At 38.6% G+C, this 13,319-nt stretch overlaps 2 protein-coding genes across 7 annotated transcripts in view; both read left to right on the top strand.

The window, feature by feature from the left end:
- The window catches only part of LOC138740546 (transmembrane gamma-carboxyglutamic acid protein 3), a 42,414-nt gene extending 32,776 nt beyond the window's left edge, over positions 1-9,638 (top strand). Inside the window, exons 5-6 of one of the 3 annotated variants that reach the window (XR_011342980.1) lie at positions 542-592; positions 9,405-9,638. The gene's annotated coding sequence lies outside the window, so the exon portion shown is untranslated. Of the gene's footprint in view, positions 1-541; positions 593-2,077; positions 7,973-9,404 lie in introns of those variants that run through there. The other 2 variants (XR_011342983.1, XR_011342982.1) reach the window with 2 other exon arrangements.
- A 3,446-nt stretch (positions 9,639-13,084) lies between these two features.
- LOC138740545 (mitochondrial fission factor-like) overlaps positions 13,085-13,319 on the top strand; it is a 65,938-nt gene continuing 65,703 nt past the window's right edge. The window contains exon 1 of one of the 4 annotated variants that reach the window (XM_069893355.1): positions 13,085-13,243. The gene's annotated coding sequence lies outside the window, so the exon portion shown is untranslated. The remainder of the gene's footprint in view (positions 13,244-13,319) is intronic. The other 3 variants (XM_069893354.1, XM_069893353.1, XM_069893356.1) reach the window with 3 other exon arrangements.

Below are 13,319 nucleotides of genomic sequence, written 5' to 3'. Positions count from 1 at the left end.
TTAATCATTCAATAGAATACTGTATATGCAGAGAGAGAGAGAGAGAGAGAGAGAGAGAGGTGATGACAAAACAGAGGAAGTTGAACATTACAGAATTTTTCAGTCTTGCTGTGCTTATTTGCTTTACTATCATTACGAATTAATTAGATCATATATTGGTGCAGAAGTTATTCGGCCTGATAGGCTTCTGAGTATTCAAATTGGAGGATATTCCATAAATTAATTTGTGCCTATTTTGTGTACAAGTGCCATGATCAGTGTAGAGTTTGGCACAATGCTATTGCAGTGCCAGTGATCTGAGTTTGAATTGGGCACTGTTTGTAAGAAGTTTATACATTCTCCCCATGACTGCGTGGGTTTTCCCTGGGTGTTTCCTCGCAGCCTCCAAAACGTGCAGGGTTGTAGGTTAATTTGGATGTATTTGGCTAGAATTGGCTTCTACTGTGCTGTAAATAAAATTAAGTGCACACACATACCTTGATTATATTTGGCAGCAGCAATTCCTGAGTTAAGATTCTTTATATTCTGATATTTTATCCAGCATGGTGAGCATTCTGGAAGAGATCCATGTTGAGTTCTCAATCATGCAGTGGTAAGTATCTGAATTAATTTGTACAATATCCTTTTTAATTGAATTTGGGGCTGAAAGTTTCTACATATCAATTTAAAGAAATTTTCTCTATTGATCAGATTATAATGTTACTGCCCCCAATGGTAAATTACATTGAACTATGTTCCTCGCATAATGTCAATTTCAAAAATTAATGAAATAGAGGAAAATATTATTCAAGCAGCTTGGTGTTCAAATTTGAAAAAGTCTTGTTTTTGATGTGGATGCATGAACACCATCATGAAATTTGCTCCAGTGTGATGACAAAATCTTCACTCCTGAAAATCTAGAACTTTCTCCCAACCCACAACAACTCTACTTAAGTACCAATATTCAATATTTATTTTCATATAGTGATCAAGCCAAGTTTGTTTCCAATGTAGTTTAGAATCTTACTGCAGACTTGTCATTGAGCTCCCATGCCTTTTGCCAGATCCTTGAGATGCAAATTTATTCCCACCCCATAATTTAGTCCTCTTTCTGAACTAAACCAATTTATAATTAGAATAATCCTATGAAATCCTACAAGACCTGAATGTTGTTTGTTTCAACTTTGTGGAAATTAGTTTCCTTTTTACTCAATTATTTCACTCTATTCAGTGCTTGATCTCAAGTCACTGAAATTGATTGTTTACCAGTTCATTTTTTTTTCACTTTTGATAACCATTTTAAACCTAATTGTATAACGATCATCCATTTTTGATGTTTATAACAAGCCTTTGTTCTTCAATATTTTTTTTAAAGTTTATTTTTATAAATATCTAAGAGTATAGCTGTGAGGATAAATAATTCTTACTTGCTCCTGTAGTTGATAAAGATCATAGCATAATCTTGAGGGAAAAAGGGGAATTATTGCAGCAGTGTGTAAGGTTTTGCATATTTCATAAAGGCTCCAAATATTCACATATTTAAAAATTTTTCACACTATGAACCATATTGTCCAAAATACACATAAACATTTCCCTCTTGAATATAGTGTCATTTTCTCCTTTTTCCCCCTCCCTTCCCTCCCTCCTTCACCCCCCACCCACTCAACGTTCAACATATGTGATACATTAAACCCATTAAACAATGTGTATATTTCTTTTTAAAGAACATCTATTTTCCTAATTTATTGTTTACCTTTACCATCTTTCCCTGTACAGCTTTGAAAGATTACTTTTCAAAACTGTAAAATTGATTTTCCAAACTAGATTTTCTTCTTTTATTTTTTTTCTTTTTCTTAGACACTAATTGTAAATTGATCACAACTATCCAAATATTATTTCTCATATTTTTGTCATGCTAAAGTAGGAAACATTACTTTGGGGCACAAATCGTATCTTTTTTTATATATATGAAAAAAAGCAACAAATGATAAAAATATTGTGGATGCTGAAATTCTGATACATTATTGAAATATGCAGGTGGTTAGGCAAAAGATGTAGTAGCATAATTTAACATTTTATCTCCTTCAATTGGTATTAGAAATATGGAACTTACCAGCATTGCTTCATTGATTGAACAAACAATAAGAAACTGGAGGGACTCAGCAGGTCAAGCAGCTTGAAACGAAATGGTCAGCCAATGTTTCGGGTTGAGACTCTTTATTGGTGGGAAGGCAAGATAGCAGGCATAAAAGTGAGGGGAGATGCCAAGAGGAGATAAGATACTGGACAAAAGACAAATAGAGGAGACCATTGTGGGAGTGAGGTTTAAAAGTCAGAGAAACAGTGGAACCAGATTGGGATGGGGGAGTGGGGTACCTAAAGTTGTAAAAATTAAATGTTCATGTCATGTCTTCCAGGCTAACCAGGAGAAATATGATATGCTGTTCATGTTTGTGTGGTCTCTCCCTGGCAATGGATGAGGCCAAGGACAGATGTGTCGATGTAGGAATGATGAGGGGAATTAGAATGGGTGACTGGAATGAAATCCAGCCTGCACCTAAGGATAGACTGTAGGTGCTTGGTGAACCAATTGACCAATCTGCATTTGGTCTCACTGATGTGGTGGCCATAGCAAGTACTCCAAATGCACTAGATTAAGTTGTACAAGGTGCATGAGAAACTGCCTCACCTTGAAGGTCTTTCTATGACCTTGGTGGTAAATGAGGGGAGAGAGGCAAGAACATGTTGTGCACCTTATGGAGTTGCTTCAACAAGCCCCTATGCTCTTGTCATTGAGTTCAAGGTAGAACTCCCAGTTGTTGGTCATTTTATTTCTTCTCACTATTCCCACAAATGGGTCTGTCCTCAGTCTTGTCCGTCGCAGGTAGAGGCCAAATATAGAAATGAGGAACAACACTTCCTCCTGGGTAGTCTGATTCCATCTTCCTTTATTTGCTGCTGTTCACACTTTTCCCTCACACTCTCCCTCCCCCCATGCGCTCATGTGTACACACACACACACACACACACACCCTGTCACTCCACCTTTCCCTTTTGTCCAGTATTTTCTCATCTCCTGTCCTCTTCACTAATTTTATCCCGCAATTTCCCCTTCAACTTGTGCCTTGAAATGTTAACTAATTATTTCTCTTCGTGATTGCTGCCTAATCTGTTCCTCCATCTTCATTCCAGCATCAGAATTTCTTGTGTTTTTCTTGTTTCCTTCATTGTTAGCTTAAAACATTGTTAACAAGAAAATCCTCCTATATACATTTCAGGAATTCTTTAACCCCCTCACGCTACTTTCCCTCTATTAATAATCACTCTCCTTGAAGTTTCCAACTATTACTACTTTATTGGTTTTTTCCATCTTTCAAATCATTCTGCAGAAGCACTCCATCTCATCTGCACTTAGGGTTTTATTGTGAACATCCAACAAATTCTTGAAATGTATATAGTTTTTAAAAAAAATCTTGGAAACAATGTTTTAAGATAACAATGAATGAAGCAATTCAGATGCTGTGGAGGCCAAATGTAGACATGAGGAACAACACATCATATTCCTCCTGTTGTAGCCTTATAAACCTAATGGCATGAACACTGAATTTTACACTTTTAGGTATCCTGATCCAGATCCACTGTTTCCATCTGGCTCTTGTTCACACTTTTCTCTCAAACTCTGCATGCACACACACTTCCTCCCTCCATCTCTTCACCCTACCCCTCTTCTTTTGTTCAGTATTTTCTCATCTCTTGTCCTCTTCCAATAAATTACCCTTCCGTTTTTGTCCCTTAAACTCAAGAAAATAAATTCACTCTTTAAACTTTCAATTTGATCACCCTGCAATAGAACCTTGCACTACCCTTCATCTATAGTTCACACTTACTCTCCCTCCCTTAAATAAGATACAACTTCATTGATCATTTGCAGCACCCCAGTATACTTGTTTTGCTGACACATTAGCTTGACTTGGAAATATCCCCTCCTTATTGTCTCGGAATGGAGGTAGCTGATCATTGTGTTCTCAGGTCTACCAAGGACAGGCAATAGAAAAGAGTGAGTTCAGTAAGTCTTCTCTATAATATATTCTGCTTGTTTATATAACAGATTTCTGGGCCACTTTTGAGTGTTGTATCAAAATAATTAACATTGATGATCAGAATTAATTAAAGGACAGTAAAATAGCTAAAATATGTTTACAATATTCAATGGGACAAGCAGCTTCTGCATTGAGAAAGGGAGCTAATATTTCAGGTCTTTGTCATTTCATCAGAATCTATGGAAGGTCAAGATCTGAAATTGTAATTGTTTCTCTCACCACAAATGCTGCCTCATTGTTAATATCTCTGGCATTTTCTGTCACTTTAGTTCCAGCATCTCCCGTTCTTTTGATTTATAATATAATTGCCAATCATTTTTTTGAATATTTATTTTTTCCCATGCATGTAATTAATAAAATAAGTGTTTAAATTGAAGAAATTTTCATTCATTACATGATGGTTATAATCGTTCCCCTTCCCTCCCCCTCAAAGAATAATATATGTATATAAAGAATTATATATAGTATAAAAAGAGAAAGTGTAGTATTGTGGATTGCCTGGAGCATGCCCCACCCCCCCAACACATTGGAACTCAACAGATTTTGTACGATCATTTTCCATTTTAAGGAAGAAGGTTGACATCGGTCTTTAGAGGCTGGAAGAACATTTCTATTTATTTATACCTGAAATTTGTGTGTAAGGTCTCCAAATTCACAAAAATATATTTATTTCTCAAATTGTATGTAATTTTCTCTAAAGGAATAGTTTTGAATTTCTGCATTCCATCTTCCCATATCTAAATATGAGACTGATTTCCAAGTCACTGCAATATATTTCCTTGCTAAATGAGATTCCTTACCTCTTTCTTTGAAGGAGTAGAAAAACCGGTGTGGATCAAAATGGAGTTAGATAAAATAGGAGAGAGATTAGCAGAGGAATTTGTATATAAATGTGATTCAAAATTATTAAAAAGACACCATTGTTGAAACACTTGATTACTGTTTGGGATAAAAGACAAAATTGGAATAAAAGGAACTCTATTGCCTATGATGCCCTTGATTCAAAATCAGCTTGTACCTTTTTCAAAGGATAACTGATTTTTAACTATCTGGTTTAGTAAGGGTATTAAAAATATCGAAGATTGTTATGGACAAGGTAAATCATTGTCCATCATGAGATCTGATTGTTTTATAAAAGATATAATGGTCCAACTACAGGTGGATCCCCCATAAAGATCTTATAGTTCCTCACTTCCATTTCTCCCTCCACCCGACCACCCGCCGCAATCTGTTGCAGATTGACTCTTGTGGGAATGCTGGAGGTGCTGGAATCCACTAACATGCACTTACCATATGAAGCTAACAAATGTTTTGCACAATTAATAACTTGTTGTCAATCAGATGCACCTTTAATTTTGTTTAATCATTTTTCTTGCACTTAAGATGGGTCATTCTTAATATAGCTTCGAAGTAGTGTTTTTGAAACTTGTAAGTATGAAATAAAGATTGTGTTTGGTTATTTTTACCTGGCAATGAACAGTTTAAAACTTATCACTAAACAAGCCTTTACTTTCTTGGTAGCTGCATGGATTTAGGTCTTTCGTATCTTAATTTTAAACTTTTCATATCATTCTTCCAATTTCTTTGAAACATCTCTAGCTCACAACCTTTTGAGATTTCAAATTTCAATTACATCCTCTGTACATTCCAGTATTCATTATTTCACTAATGGTAGATGAACTTTATTGCCTTTGGCTTGATCTCAGATTCATTTCTTAAAGCTCTCTACCTCCCACCCTTTCCCTTTTCATTCATTCCTTAAAACGTCTACTGACCAAGTTGTCAGTCCCCGATTTGTGCTTCCTGTCAGAGGTTTGAAATTGTCTAAGATACTACATGTCAATATGCACAGTGACAGTGCTTTTATCATTAACAATGCTCTAACCACTTTCCCCTCAAACTTCCTCTCTTTCAATGGGTATTAAACAAACTAATCCAAATTGATCACTCATAGTAGCAGTTATCTTCCTCCTCTTTGGTTCAGAATGAAGATCTTCCATGACTGAGTTATTCTATTCAATTTTTATTCCAGTTTAAGTGCTTCAGAAAGTGATCTCATTATATGTAACATAAATGTAATGAGATGAGTGAGACAGGTAAAATAATCCTCGATGAACACATCCTGATATAATGGAGTCATTCTTCTGCCTCCTTGACTCTGATCCAGACTGGCATTATAATCTCATTCTATTGCTGGTAGAAAAAAGGTATGGAATTAGCACGGGATGTGATTCTTGGTACTTTAGCTCTGCAAGGTCAAACAAAATCCTTAACAAATGCCAGTTTAGTAGAAATAGCAAGCACTGCAAACTATTAGAACATTGAAATACGCTACATGAATGTCAAATATTCTGTCAGTTCATTGTTTCAGCCTCTGTTTAAACTGAGCAATATAAGCCAGTATTAGCAGAGAAGAGTACACAGCTCCGATGCAATATAACAAGGTTTATTACTCCTGCAATATTTTTAAAAAGTATGCAGCAATGTTATTATTTAAAAATAAAGTAAAAAATTATTTATCTCTCTTGCCTTTGGGAAAAGAAAGCACAAAGAATATGTTATTTCCCCTTGTCTGTTCAATTGAGGTCAATGTTCAGGATTGCTAACATTTCTTGTAGGTTTCATGCCAAAATATTCTCAATAATCCTAGTTGGTTTTAAGCACTCACAAGAAATTTATTATGTGATTCTGTTAGAAAATCTGAAAGCAATGTATTATCACAAAATATTGACTAATAATTTGGGTGAATCAGCTGTGGTAAACTTCCATTTCTCTTACTATCACAATCTTCCTGAAATGTTAACTTTTGTTTTAAAAAAATTTTTGCAAATGGAGTTGTTTATTTCTCATTATATGTCATTTGTGTTTCAAATAGCTTACATGTTATGGTTTTTCTTCTTTCACCTTTAATTAATATACTGAGAACAATATATAGAAGTAAATGTACCAACTTCATGGGAGCATTTTTTATACACAAGCTCCCCTAACATCAGTCAGCATTATAAACAAAATAGCCTAAATTTTTTTTTTTTACAAGAGCTTTATTTTAGGGGGAAAAACACCAAAATCAATTTTGAAAACTTTAAAATCTATCAAACTTGTTTTCCTGTTATAAATGATACATTTAAGTCACTATAAACCTACAAATAAGGAAGCACAACTGTAAACTTAATATTTCAAGTATCATTTTGATCAATGAGCCACAAGAAGTGTCTGAAACTATCAAGATGCTGATAAAATGAAACTGATGTAGAATGTGAAATAAATAAACGATACCCCTTTATTCATTTAGAACTAAAAATAAAATATTACTTCACAGACTTAAAGCATTGCAGTATTTTGCTTTTGGGGCAAAATAGTTTATTTCAATGTTTTGTTTAAAACAAACCTTCATATTTATTTCCTCAACCTTCAGCATTTATCACACAAAAATAATTAGATTAGAGGATGTTAACTCGAACTATTGTAATCGAAGAATAGGATTGTGACAGTTAAAGCTAGCAAATTGAATGTGGAACATACAAATGTTTTCTTACTTTACTATTGTAAAATTTCCACCAGCCATGTGGCTACTGGATTTTCCCACTATGCATACACAAATGTAGATTTTTGTACAGTTGGTGTAGTAATAATCTGAAATGAGTAAGTTCTAGTAGTGTTTAGAAAAACCTGAAAGTCTCTTGTGGAATATATTTTGGATCTAAATCTCAATCAGTGAGGCCTGAAATTTTTTTTGTTTAGTGCCTTACCTTAATGCCCCAAAATGAGCATAAACTCTGCGCTTTTGTTTCCTGTTTGATCCCTGTACCTGAGAATATGGTGCTTTTTACTGTGTTGTTGTATTGCATCGTGTGGAAGATTTTACTTACCACAATTCTGCTTGTTTCTTATTTTATACAATCTTTCAGTAAATACAAAAGAATAAACATTATTATAAAACTAATATTGTCTAATTAGTCAAATGAATTTTCTGATCATTAACTATTAGCATCTTTGGCTTGGCTTCGCGGACGAAGATTTATGGAGGGGGTAAAAAGTCCACGTCAGCTGCAGGCTCGTTTGTGGCTGACAAGTCCGATGCGGGACAGGCAGACACGATTGCAGCGGTTGCAGGGGAAAATTGGTGGGTTGGGGTTGGGTTTTTCCTCCTTTGCCTTTTGTCAGTGAGGTAGGCTCTGCGGTCTTCTTCAAAGGAGGTTGCTGCCCGCCAAACTGTGAGGCGCCAAGATGCACGGTTTGAGGCGATATCAGCCCACTGGCGGTGGTCAATGGGGCAGGCACCAAGAGATTTCTTTAGGCAGTCCTTGTACCTCTTCTTTGGTGCACCTCTGTCACGGTGGCCAGTGGAGAGCTCGCCATATAACACGATCTTGGGAAGGCGATGGTCCTCCATTCTGGAGACGTGACCCATCCAGCGCAGCTGGATCTTCAGCAGCGTGGACTCGATGCTGTCGGCCTCTGCCATCTCGAGTACTTCGACGTTAGGGATGTAAGCGCTCCAATGGATGTTGAGGATGGAGCGAAGACAACGCTGGTGGAAGCGTTCTAGGAGCCGTAGGTGGTGCCGGTAGAGGACCCATGATTCGGAGCCGAACAGGAGTGTGGGTATGACAACGGCTCTGTATACGCTTATCTTTGTGAGGTTTTTCAGTTGGTTGTTTTTCCAGACTCTTTTTAGCATACTGGTAGTGTAATGACATAGGCTAATAAGGTTTGTTCAATGTAGATCAATGTAGATATTTCTACCCAATGCAAGGCTGAATGGAATCACTATACTCGCTATAATACTTTTTCTCCATCATTGCAACTTATAGATTGTTCATGTACTGCTGATTAAGTTACCTCTTCATGTTCTAGACTCGGGATTGCCATTTTAGTGCATCTCATTTTTAAAATCAAATCGATTCTATTATTTGCATCAATATTAGCAAATAGAAAGAAAAAGTGTATATCATGGCTATTGTGATTTATGGTGTGAAAAATAAAAAATTTAAAAAAAAAATAAAAAATATTAGCAAATAGAATAAAGTGTCTATGCATATACACATATTATTACAATATAATGGGCTCGAAAGCTAATACATTACCAGAACCTGATGAAAGAGAGAGCCATGAAGATAGTAGAATGCATTGAATCTTTTGCCTTTATATTCTAGAATGGATTTAGAATACAACTTGGGACAGTGAGGGGGCCTGGGATGTGTGTTCTTCACAACAACAGTCAAAGTTGAAATTCCATTAGCCCTGACCAAGAACAGCAAAGACATTGGAATGTGGGTTGCCTGGTAACAGCAATCTGATGAATTTTTGTTTGTTTCTCTCTAGATTCGTATGATTTACAGGAATTAGGGGAATGGAAACTGGAAATACCTGGTGCATCATGTAGACAGATATTGCATAGTTTAATGCTGATGGGATAATGCTTGTTGTGCAGGGAGGTGACTGTTTTGAAAAGCTTAATGTCAGATAGCACTGGAGAATTTGTACCTGTCTTTGTATGTTGGTGAGCTCCTGGAACCTCTACGAAGGTGAAAGACCTCTCACGGGCCTGTGTAACAAATAAAGGGGATTGGCTAAAGTAAAGTCTGAGTCCTTCATTCCTCAAGAGTAAAATGCTGCTTCAGATCTCACTCCAGAATCTGGATTGAGGATTGACTACACTTGATTTTAGCCAAAAGGCCGAGAAGTGATTGGATCGAGGATTGACATCGATCCTCCACAACTTTTCTTAAAAACAGAGAGAAACAGACCAGTTAGATTATTGTCAATTACTCCTCTCCTCTTCCCCCCCCCCCCTGTATTTTAGGCTGATGCAAGAAGAATTAAACAAATTGTATATTGGCCTTTAATAGAATAGGATCTCAGTACAAAACTAGTGAAATTATCTACCTAGGTCTCTGATAAATACACATGGATATATATATTATATACTTATGAGAGGAATGGTAGCAGTAGATTAATTCTTGGGTTGGTGGCTTTGTCCAATGAGAAACTCAGAAGACATGGCCTTTTTAGATTTCAGAAGAGCTGATCTCATTGATGTTGTCAAGTTCTATGTAAATTTCTATATTCCAATGAAGGATGATGTTCCCCCAGGTTGGACTGTCTAGAACCAGGGTCACAATCACAAAATAAAGGGTGAGGTAATTCAGGGCTGAGATGAAATGTTTTCACCTGCAGAATTTCTGCCCAAAAGAGTTTTGACGTCTCAATTGTTGGGTTTCTTAAAAACAAATGAATCATAGACTATTGATTCAAGTGGAAAAGTGACACAAAGGCAAAAGATCACTCAGAGTCTTACTGAATGTTGGAATTAGCATGAAGCACTGAATGGTCTACTCCTGCTTCTAGCTTGAGTCATTATCCATCAATTTGAGGAAAGGTAAACTAATTAGGCAATCCACAGGTTTCATGATATTATAACAATGTTATTTGTGTTTTCTCTTTCAACCATTTAGTCAGCTGTGGCATACATTTAGAGCACAAACTTAGCAGAAGCTGACTTCAATGGTTAAGTGATGGTACTAGTACACCCGACTAAACCGTGTTCTCTGGTCCACGGTGCAAATGTACTAACTATAAATGTACATAAATACACAGAACCTAACATGGCTTGGCTTCACAAATAAAGATTTGGGAAGGATCGTAGACATGGGCATGTCACCGAGCCTGCAGAATTGGCCCTACCGTTTACACCTGGGGTTTATCTGCCATGGCTCAGCACGCTAGGACGATGATAGGCCCTTGGATTGTAGGTATTATGTCCGAGTGTCCTGGTCACTTGGTCAAACCAGGACATAGCAAACTTGGTGAAAATGGGGGACACCAAAGAGGTGTTGCTACAAACGCAGTAATGTAGGATAGGCCATTTGCAGTAACCCCCTGCCTGGTAAGCCAATCAGTGGCCACGCGGTGATCCCTACACTGAGAAAGGAGAGGTGATGAATTACACTTGCATTTCCCTGGGTGAGTGGGACAGCAGGCCCAGACCTCACCTGCTCTCCAGAACCTATATACATATTAAAAATAAATATTAATAATAAATAGTAGAATCACAGGAAGTTGCTTTATCAGTTTAGCAATCATTCAGCAATCTCTTATTTTTATACATTATAGTTGAAGTGAATAAAAGAATCTTGACATTCCTCCAAATCTGGACCATTGTTTATCCACCCAGAGTCATTGTTCCATCTGATACAAAAAAACTGCAGCTGCTTGATTTGAGCAAACAACGAAAGGCTGGAGGGACTCATCAAATCACAATAAACAGTCCCGACCTGAAACATTGACAATTTTTCTCCACGAAATGCCAACCGAGCTCATCCAGTTTTTCATTATTGTTCGACTGTTTCATTTTAAATATAAAGTTCTCAGGCCAAAAACCCTGGAATTCATTCCACAAGATGTTGCTTACAATTGAGCATTTGCCCCAACATCTCCAGATACAGGACATAGTGCAAGTGTGTTGGCATACATTACAGTTTAGCTCCCTACTGACAATATTTCCATCATTTTCTATTTCAGATTCCCAGCACTTGCGGTATTTTGCAACTGATGAGTTGCACATTTTTCCCTCAGGCAATGACAATGGTGAATGACCAAAGAACTGTGCACACACTAACCATCTGAGACTCTTATTCACATAACAATATCTATTTATTTATATATATATATAACTACTTGTCCTGCATAGTGTCTTAGGTGTGTCTGCGAGAACTGGACAGCGCCATTGGGTTGCACCTGTGCAATCAAGTGACAATAATCTTGACATCTCCGTGGACCTGTCCTGGTGCCTCTGTGTCAATGCACTTGAATGCATCAGTGTCGATGCACTGAATGCCTCTGAGTCGATGCACTGAATGCCTGAGTCGATGCACTGAATGCCTGAGTCGATGCACTGAATGCCTCAGTGTCGATGCACTGAATGCCTCAGTGTCGATGCACTGAATGCCTCTGAGTTGATGCACTGAATGCCTGTGTCAATGCACTGAATGCCTCAGTGTCGATGCACTGAATGCCTCTGAGTCGATGCACAGAATGCCTCAGTGTCGATGCACTGAATGCCTCTGAGTCGATGCACTGAACGCGTCAGTGTCGATGCACTGAATGCCTGTGGCGATGCACTGAATGCCTCTGAATCGATGCACCGAATGCCTCAGTGTCGATGCACTGAATGCCTCAGTGTCGATGCACTGAATGCCTCAGTGTCGATGCACTGAATGCCTCTGAGTTGATGCACTGAATGCCTGTGTCAATGCACTGAATGCCTCAGTGTCGATGCACTGAATGCCTCTGAGTCGATGCACAGAATGCCTCAGTGTCGATGCACTGAATGCCTCTGAGTCGATGCACTGAACGCGTCAGTGTCGATGCACTGAATGCCTGTGGCGATGCACTGAATGCCTCTGAATCGATGCACCGAATGCCTCAGTGTCGATGCACTGAATGCCTCTGAGTCGATGCACTGAATGCCTCAGTGGCGATGCACTGAATGCCTGTGGCGATGCACTGAATGCCTCTGAGTCAATGCACTGAATGCATCAATGTGGAGTACTTCAGGACAGAAAAAGGTACAGGAAGCCTGAAGACAAACGAGCACTCAGCGGCACAAGGACAGCTTCTTCCCCACCACCATCAGAATCCTGAATGAACAATGAACCTTACTTTGACTTCTCATCCACTAGATTTATTTTGTAAGGTGGTTTATAGAAATGTATGCACTGTGATGGTGTCTGCTGATTTAGTAACTACCCCATCATCCCGGAGGTGTGCTGTGCACAGTACCTTACTTTCGGCGACAAGGAAGCAGTAGTAATCCATAACTCTTCTTCAACACCTTGAGCAAAACAAGCTCCTGCTTTTTGGTAAAGCGAACCGCGGCGAGAAGCTCGAAGTTCACCGGGCCATCTGAGTGCACGCACCCTCACAACGTCATGACGTCACCGCGTCCACCGCTCCTCATGGTGAAGGGGCGGGGTTTCCACATCACGTGGCTCCGGGGCACCCAATCAGAACGACGCCAGGGCGGGCGTTTGTGAGTTTTGTGCGGGTGACGCCTTCTGCCCCAAGCAGGGCCGTCGAAGCGATGCCTGTGAGGCCTTCACCGGCTGGGGGTAGCGTGTGGTCGGCGAGGCGAGCGAATGGTCCCGTCTCTCCCTGACTTGGTAAGTGACGTGAAGCGGAGCGGTGAGGGGGGTGGGGGGGGCACTGACGGTGCGGCTCAAGCAGCCCGGAGCCAGC

This window comes from Narcine bancroftii, chromosome 8 (genome assembly GCF_036971445.1).
Source record: "Narcine bancroftii isolate sNarBan1 chromosome 8, sNarBan1.hap1, whole genome shotgun sequence".
Lineage (NCBI taxonomy): Eukaryota > Metazoa > Chordata > Chondrichthyes > Torpediniformes > Narcinidae > Narcine > Narcine bancroftii.
The sequence above is the reverse complement of the archived record's forward strand: the minus strand, read 5'-3'. Positions and strand labels throughout refer to the sequence as shown.